Raw genomic sequence first — 7,796 nt, forward strand, 5'->3', positions numbered from 1 at the left:
CATTTGCCAACAACTTCAAAATGAAAAACATCATTGACCTTATAGGAAATAGATAGGTTGGCAGTATAAATCTTAAAACCTAAATATTTAGGTTTAACAATTCAGTCGGTTCAAACCTGACCGTTAATCACACTGCATTGAATACAACAGTGTTGAACAAATCTCAAGACATTTTCCAACGTTCATTCTTTGCCGCTTTAGGAAGTTGATAACCCATCACGTGCTCTCCATCATTTACACAAACTTTGCACATTCCCGAGGTAGATAGGATCAATCTTCTTCATGCAAGATCCTCAAGGAAATCATTCATGCGCACAAGGATGACATGGCAACACGATCTAGTCTTCATTACAATGCTAACTCATCACAAGCTGTAATCGGTTAAATCACATAGGCAATGCATCAACTGGAAACCCTGAAGTTGAGACTACCAACCGGTAGTCATGCCAAATGAAACCCCGATACAAAACTTCCCATATACTGGTTCTCATTTCAACGTACTGCTTTACTTGGACAAACATACCACTTCACTTTTATACATATATGTCGTTTCTCATTATCATATTGGTTCTCTCGTCAGTTGCTTACTTCAGTATACCAGTTCACACTTCAGCATATTGACATCAATGACAACATACAATGTCATCATGTCATCAAGCTCTACACATATGCCAACAACACTTTCTACTATATTTCTCAGTCTCTTATTGTAGCACTGGTAGGCTTTGGTCTTTGTTGAATATCCCAAGAAAATTCCTTCATCACTTCTAGCATCAAAATTTCCTATGTCCTCATCTCTCTTGATATAACATTTGCTACCAAATACTCTTAAATATCTCACAATAGGAGCATCATCAAACCATAACTCATAAGGGGTCTTACCAGTATCACCTTTAATATGAACTTTGTTGAATATGTAAACAGCAATTCTAATGGCTTCTCTCATGTAGATCTTCAAAACATTCCCTTCAATCAACATGGTCCTTGCAACATCCAAGACAGTTATGTTCTTCCTTTCAACAACTTCATTATGCCAAGATGTTCTAGGAGCAGATAGTTATCTTCTAATCCCATGCTTCTCACAGAAGGAATTAAATTCATCGAAACATAATTCTCCACCTCTATTAGACCTGAACACACTGGAATATACCAAAGGAAATACTAAACTCTGCAAAGCACCAACATAGCAAAATAAAACTGCAAAACTGGATCATAAGATCTTCCCAATCTCTAATCATCGAAGCAAATCATAGGAATATGTTGACATCAATGACAATAATATATCCTAGTAGTAGCAATGACCAAAAAACTCCAACAATATCCAACACTCTTTTCTTATATGTGCCCTTAAATTTTGGTAGAGACAACCCTACTATCTCTAACATCAATAAGATATGCAATAATGTTTATGGCTACTATTTATTTAGCCCATGTAGCATACCTATGCTTCAGTATTTCCCTAATCTTCATGTACTTCTCATATATAATTCTTATAGAAATATATGAATTACATGCCTCATCAATAAGGCCCAATATGTTAGACAATATAAAACCTAGAATTCAATTTATGATATCATTGACCTTTTTATCTCCCTCATAAATGTTAGTCGTATATGCATTCTTAATCTTTTAAGTTCATCCTCTAAACATATACTTCTTGGGATGAAGTATTCTATCTGGCAGCTTGTGGGGGAGGCAACAATCATTTGACTGAATTGCAATGTTCTCTTTCAAATTTTATTCATTTAATTTTATGATTTTAACTTCCATCTTTCTAACAACTACTTCAGTGAACATGGCTTTGTTCACTATCAATGATGTTGCTTGAGAAGCACTTGTATCACTCAATATTCTAACAATAGAATTTCTAGCTAATTCGTTTATATCTTTAATTACCTAAGGTTTATTGGTCTCATGGTAGATAGACCATATTGCTAATGTCCCATGCCTTGGATTAAATCTTTAAGCAAAATAAAACTTGTGGGATTGTTCTTTAGATGTCAAAATTGGATCATCACCTTCACATCTTTTAATTGTATCAAAAATAATTTCTGAAGAAATATCTCATCCTTAAAGCAACAAATATCTACACTTTTTTACAATTTATCTTCCTTTCTTAGGTGTCATTTATGCTATATCAGTAATGACCTCAATCCAAATTCTTTAGTGATAATGATTTTTTTAGCATACATAAACTCAAAGCAAGCTAACGCTCTAAAATCATCCACCAGATGGCTCAATTACAACACTTGGTGTTTGTGACTTGTCTTATTTCTTGAATTTTTGGCAACATATCATCATCTTCCATTAGGTAGTTCACCAGTGATTCTAATTGTGGAGATACTTGTTACAATGGGACTACCTGCTCAAGGCTCTATTGAATCATTACTTGAGTCGAGGATGATCTTTCCATGTCCATTGACTATCTAGGAACATTTGCCAATATGTTGTATGCATTCCAACTTTAGTTTAATTGTCAAAATGGATCATTTATCTCAATGTATGACCCCTTATAGGATAGATCAAGCCCATTCTTCTTCTCCTCTACAATTTGAATTTTGGCCCAATCCTCTCTTTTCCTTATACTCTCAACCTCAGAAAAACTATTTTTGATCAAATCATCATTTCAATCATATGTATGCATATATTCTGACAACTTGTGAATAACCCTTACATCAAGAAGGAAGTGCTCTAGGTCATAATTCCTAATTTTTTCTACCCTCATCTTATAAGGCATTAATTTGTTTTGAGAAAATTTAACCCCTCCTTAAAAGTAATTCAAAAATTAGAAAAGAAAAATGTTGAAGGCAAAAGTGACCCCTTTTCATGTTTCTTGAGTGTTTTTTATCAAACTCATTTAACTACCACATAATCTCTAGGAAAGTGTTATCTAAAATTTCATTACCCATGTAATTTTAGCCAAAGGATGCATATTTATCGAATGATTGCATTTACAAAAAGATACATCGCAGTGTTTAAAAAGAGGAAAAAGAGGATATTTTTCATTTGTATTGAACAATGATAGATTACAAATTGAGTTCATGCATCTGAAGCATATTTATATACACTGAGTTTCTTAAAACCTCACACAAGCCGTGAGCTTAGCATTCCTATCTTTCCTACATATCCAAAACAAAAAAGGATAGAATTAAAAAATGAGTGTGAGGATAACCAGTCATTGCCTTGGGTTGCTTTGACTGGTTACTAGCTGCCCCGTTGCCCTTGTGAATGTTTTCTCGATCTTCAGACTTTGAAAACTCCTACTTTCCTGCACAAAAAATTCCTGCACAAAAAAGAAGAGGTGTTAGATCCAACCGATCTAAGCAATGAAAGATTATCCTACGACATATCATTTATTATAGCCTATCATATCTCTGTTTTGAAAGGGCGGGAAAGATAAAGACAAATCACTGCTTCAGGAAAAAGAAATGTTTATGCTAATGTGTTTGTTTCATGTGCAGATAATTAGTTACTCTAATTAGCATGTGCCCCTGACCGAGGCTCCCTTCGGGTATGAGCCCGACATACCCTTTAGAGTAACTAATCTCCGATTATCGAAGTGGAATGATGAAGAAAACAACTGAAGTATTAAAGGGACATGTTTGTTTTAAATATGAAACCTTTTACTTTACTATTCATGATATGCATAAAAAGAAAATGTTAATGCATAAACTGTTTTAAGGGACATATTATTTCAATGTGAAACCTTACAGTATTTTTTTTTTAAAAGGTCAATACTACATCATGAAGTTGAACAATTTAATGCAACAAGTTGGTAAAGAAACAGAGTATTTGAGTTTTAAATGCATGTTCAAATAGTGAATTCAATGCAATAGAATCAACTGGTAATGAAATGAATGTCACGAGCCCGTGCTCGAACTTCGTTTTTACATAAGATCAAAATGCACAGTCAGGAGACATGAGGTAGCAATGGTGTTTTATGGCTAATTGGAGCAAGTAAAAATCTGTACTGGTATTCAATCTATGTTGAAGTTCGGGAGAAGCTTGCAAAATAAATGCGGTGAAAGACAGTAAAGCTCTGCAACAAATTGTTCAAAGGCAATTTTTCCCAATTATTCATAATAATATTGCAAGAGAAATACCTCCTCATGCGCGACGGTTGATGTATGTTACATTTGCGAGCTGGTTAGGCATGGTACTCTGTCTTACATGGAATTTGATTGCTGTAACAACAGCTTGGATAAAAGGATATGAGCTCAAAATCTGGCTGCTCGCTATGATCTATGCTCTTGCTGGCTGCCCTGACTCTTATGTTTTATGATACAAACCTCTATATTGGGCTATGAGTTCTAAAAGTGTTTTCAAATTTAGCTGGTTTTTCTTAATGTATCTGATTCACATAAGCTTCTGCATATTTGTTGTTGTAGCCCCTCTACTATTTGCACATCAAATGTTGCAATTCATGGTCTGAAAATTAACATGCAGGAGATGAGGACAGGAAATTTTCCTTCAGGAGCATCTGCTGTAAATGGAATAGGTGCATTAGATATGAAGTCTACTTGTTGTCTTGTTCAGGAGAAGTCTCCGAATTCTAATTCTTCACGCTATGAGCTACCTAAACTATGTAATGGTGCTGCTTCATTTATCACTTCTGATGCTGTAAGTGCACCTGGCTGTACTTGCCAGGCATCTAGTTTGTTTGATGCTCAACAGATGGAGATATCAAGCAACAATTCAATTCGATTCTGTCCATCACGTTCCCTAAATGAGAAAGAGCCAGAAGTGGTGTTAAGAAATGCAGCAAAGAGCTTTACAAGCACTCCTTCCATTTTGAGAAAAAGACCACGTTATGCATCAGCTTCTTTGCAAATAGCTAATAATGAGGAAAAGGCAGGTAATTTGAAAGAGAGTGAAATTTTTTGCTCATCTAATGGCTTGGTAGCCTCTCAAGATGAACAATTAAAAAATTGCAGCAATGAAAATAATGTCAGTGGTGTGTCTTTATTATCCAATGGGAAGGATACTGGCATCACTCAAGCAAATTGTATTAAAAAATGGAGTTCATCAGTTGTAAAATTGGCAGAAAATCAAGTTGGTTGTCCTGAATTATCAGAACATATAGAATGTGGCAAAGGTGATGGTATTCTTATACATACTGTCAGAGATTTAGATCCACATAAGGGCCGCAAAGAGAAGATGAAAAACATGAAGAAGTTCAAGAGGAAGGCTGCGTGTGAAAGAGGGCGCAAAGAAGGAGAGAGCGTAGCTGAATGATCCAGAGGAGCAGGTTGAGGCCGAGGCTGTAGAAAATGACTTCAAGGAACCCTGGTTCTATGTCTGTTTCAAGGTCATCACCTAAGGTAGATGGTGGAGACCGCAAGAAAATAGAGGAAGGAGAGCAAATCAATCAGTATGTTGCAATTGTTACCTCTACTATAGACCAGCCGAAGGCACAAGTCCAAGCTAATTGATCTATGCATGTAAAAGAAAAAATAGAATCCAATGCTATACATTTAAAAGCATGTACCGCTTACCTTCAGTCACTTGCAGATACCGGGCAGGTACCGAATGCATTTGAGAAGGATGGTAATAAGGACATGTTTACATTGAGAATAGAAAGTGCTCACTGTAAATTAAGTGATTCTGAGATATTTTTGGGAGACAAGGAAAATGTAAATTGTCAAGAAGAAGGTTCTAGTGCATCCTCAACAATTATTTATGCAAGCAGCTCTAGGTGCAAGAGTATTGTTCGAACAATTAAGCTTCCATTTATGGAAAAGATTCCGCCTTATACTACATGAATCTTCCTACAGCAAACCCAGAATGGGCCGCCAACGGGAAAATATCAGTATCTGAAGATGCACAGAAGGCATTAGATTTGGCTGTTGAGGAAAAAAATAAAATTGGGGCAAAGCGATGAGGTGATAAGTAGTCACATGTTACTTGGAATTTCGGCTCAAAAAGGCTGCATGGGTCAACAAATACTGGCTAAAAATGCTACAGAACTTTCCAATTTTCTGGTAAAAATATATGCAAAATGCAGTGTATGAAAGATGTAAAAAACAAACACAGTGCATTATTCTCCTGGCAAAATGTATGCAAAATGCGTGCAATGTGCAAAATGTAAAAACCAGACACAGCACGTTATTTTTCTGGTAAAGATATATGCAAAATGCAGTGTATGCAAGATGTAAAAAACGAACACAGTCAGTTTCCTGGTAAATGTGGTGCGAGCATACCTGTAGAGAAAAAGATTTGCATTTAGAAAAGAAGCCCATTGAAAACCCAGCACTCTTCGTCCATGGCGGCACCAAACCCTCGAAGATTTTCCTTCGAAGTTGTTTTCATTTTGCAAAATTAAAAAATGCGATGGAAGTGCAAGACTTTTAGGGTTATCAAAATCCTTTATCATTTTTCATATTCTCCCTCAAGTCCGCTGGGCTTTATTTTATTCAATATGATAAAAATCAAACATATTTTGATAAATAAATGTTTATTAATATATCAAATATGTTTTACTTTTATTATATTTTTTGTTTTCATTTTTGGTCCAAGACTAGTATTTATTTGTAAAAAATATTTAATTACAATGCAATTATAAATTGTAATTGAATATTATTATTTAAAATATCAAAGGTTTATCCACATGCAAGAAAAGGACTTAGTCTTTTGACTTAGTTTTGAAGGAGGAATTAATTCAGGAGAGATAAGGCTCTCATTGAAGAAGTCTTTTCAGTTTGGAGACATAAGGAGAGCATATAGGATCACGCATAACCGCTTGGGAAACATTCAAAAGGAGTTGAGATATTTTTGGAGACAAGAGCGTTTTTATAGGAACATGAGGTTGTTTGAAACCAAATGGAGCAAATCTAGGAAGGTTGGAGCAATTTTAGGTAAAGGGTCGAAGTTGGACTTTTCCACCATTTTGGGGGGCTTTTATTACTTGGTTAAGTGTTTTGAGGTTGTTTCTAGTGCTCTTTTGGGTTGATTATTTATTAAGGAAGACTTTTCCAGGTTTATAGCCCTTTTTGGTGTCTTCTAGACTCCTCTTTTTGAGGCATTTTTCTTGCATCCGACCCAAATCAGTTGGGGGTTTTTGTACTTAGTGCCTGAAGACACTTCATTTGGAGTTAGTTCTGATTATGCAGAGAAGGCTCTTGTGACAACATTTTGTCCTTAGCATATTTTCTTGTATACTTTCTGTAACTCAATCTTGGAGACTGAATATATGATGACAGCATCTTTTGGAGCAAGGTTTTATTAAGTTTCTTTTTCAAGCCTTCTTTTCTTTCTGTATCTTTGTGTTCATAGCATGATTGATAGAGGTAACCAGTGAATTTTATTATTCCTTGTTATTTTGTCTCATCAAGAGCCTAGTTGCAGAAGTGTATTTTGTTTGCAGGTTGCAGTTTGTGTCCACAAGAACATGGAGCTTTCATGTGAATATGCATTTTCCTTGATTGCTCAGTCTAGGACCTTTCTGTGAAACATTTATGCAGGCCTATATAGAACAGAAGTGTTACCCACTAAAATAGAAATTTTTTGCAATTAGAGACCTGTCATTATCATTTTAGTTTCCCTCAAAGTTTGGTGAATCACCTAGTTACTTAGTTTATTTTTATTGTTTCCTTTTCTCTTCCCTTTTCCTACCAAGTTTTCAGTTGTTAGAAGAGCAAATAGGCGATTTATCCAATAGGAACCGGCCTAGGAACCGGAGGTTTCATTTCAATTTGCGCATTGCCCACATGCAGAAGTGAATCCCATGTTAGGCCAAATTACTAAACTTGTAGTTTAGTAGGGTGCAAATTTGAGCCTTAACAGAAAGCAAGTGTATC

At 35.5% G+C, this 7,796-nt stretch overlaps 1 long non-coding RNA gene across 1 annotated transcript; it reads right to left on the minus strand.

Annotated features, from left to right (window-relative positions):
* Positions 1-2,974: 2,974 nt before the first annotated feature.
* Positions 2,975-6,369, minus strand: LOC131859872 (uncharacterized). The gene is made up of 2 exons (XR_009359444.1): positions 6,201-6,369; positions 2,975-3,283 (listed from the first exon to the last, which is right to left on the minus strand). It is a non-coding gene; the product is annotated as an uncharacterized LOC131859872 (long non-coding RNA).
* Between the last annotated feature and the right edge of the window lie 1,427 nt (positions 6,370-7,796).

Source organism: Cryptomeria japonica, chromosome 11 (assembly GCF_030272615.1).
Source record: "Cryptomeria japonica chromosome 11, Sugi_1.0, whole genome shotgun sequence".
NCBI lineage: Eukaryota > Viridiplantae > Streptophyta > Pinopsida > Cupressales > Cupressaceae > Cryptomeria > Cryptomeria japonica.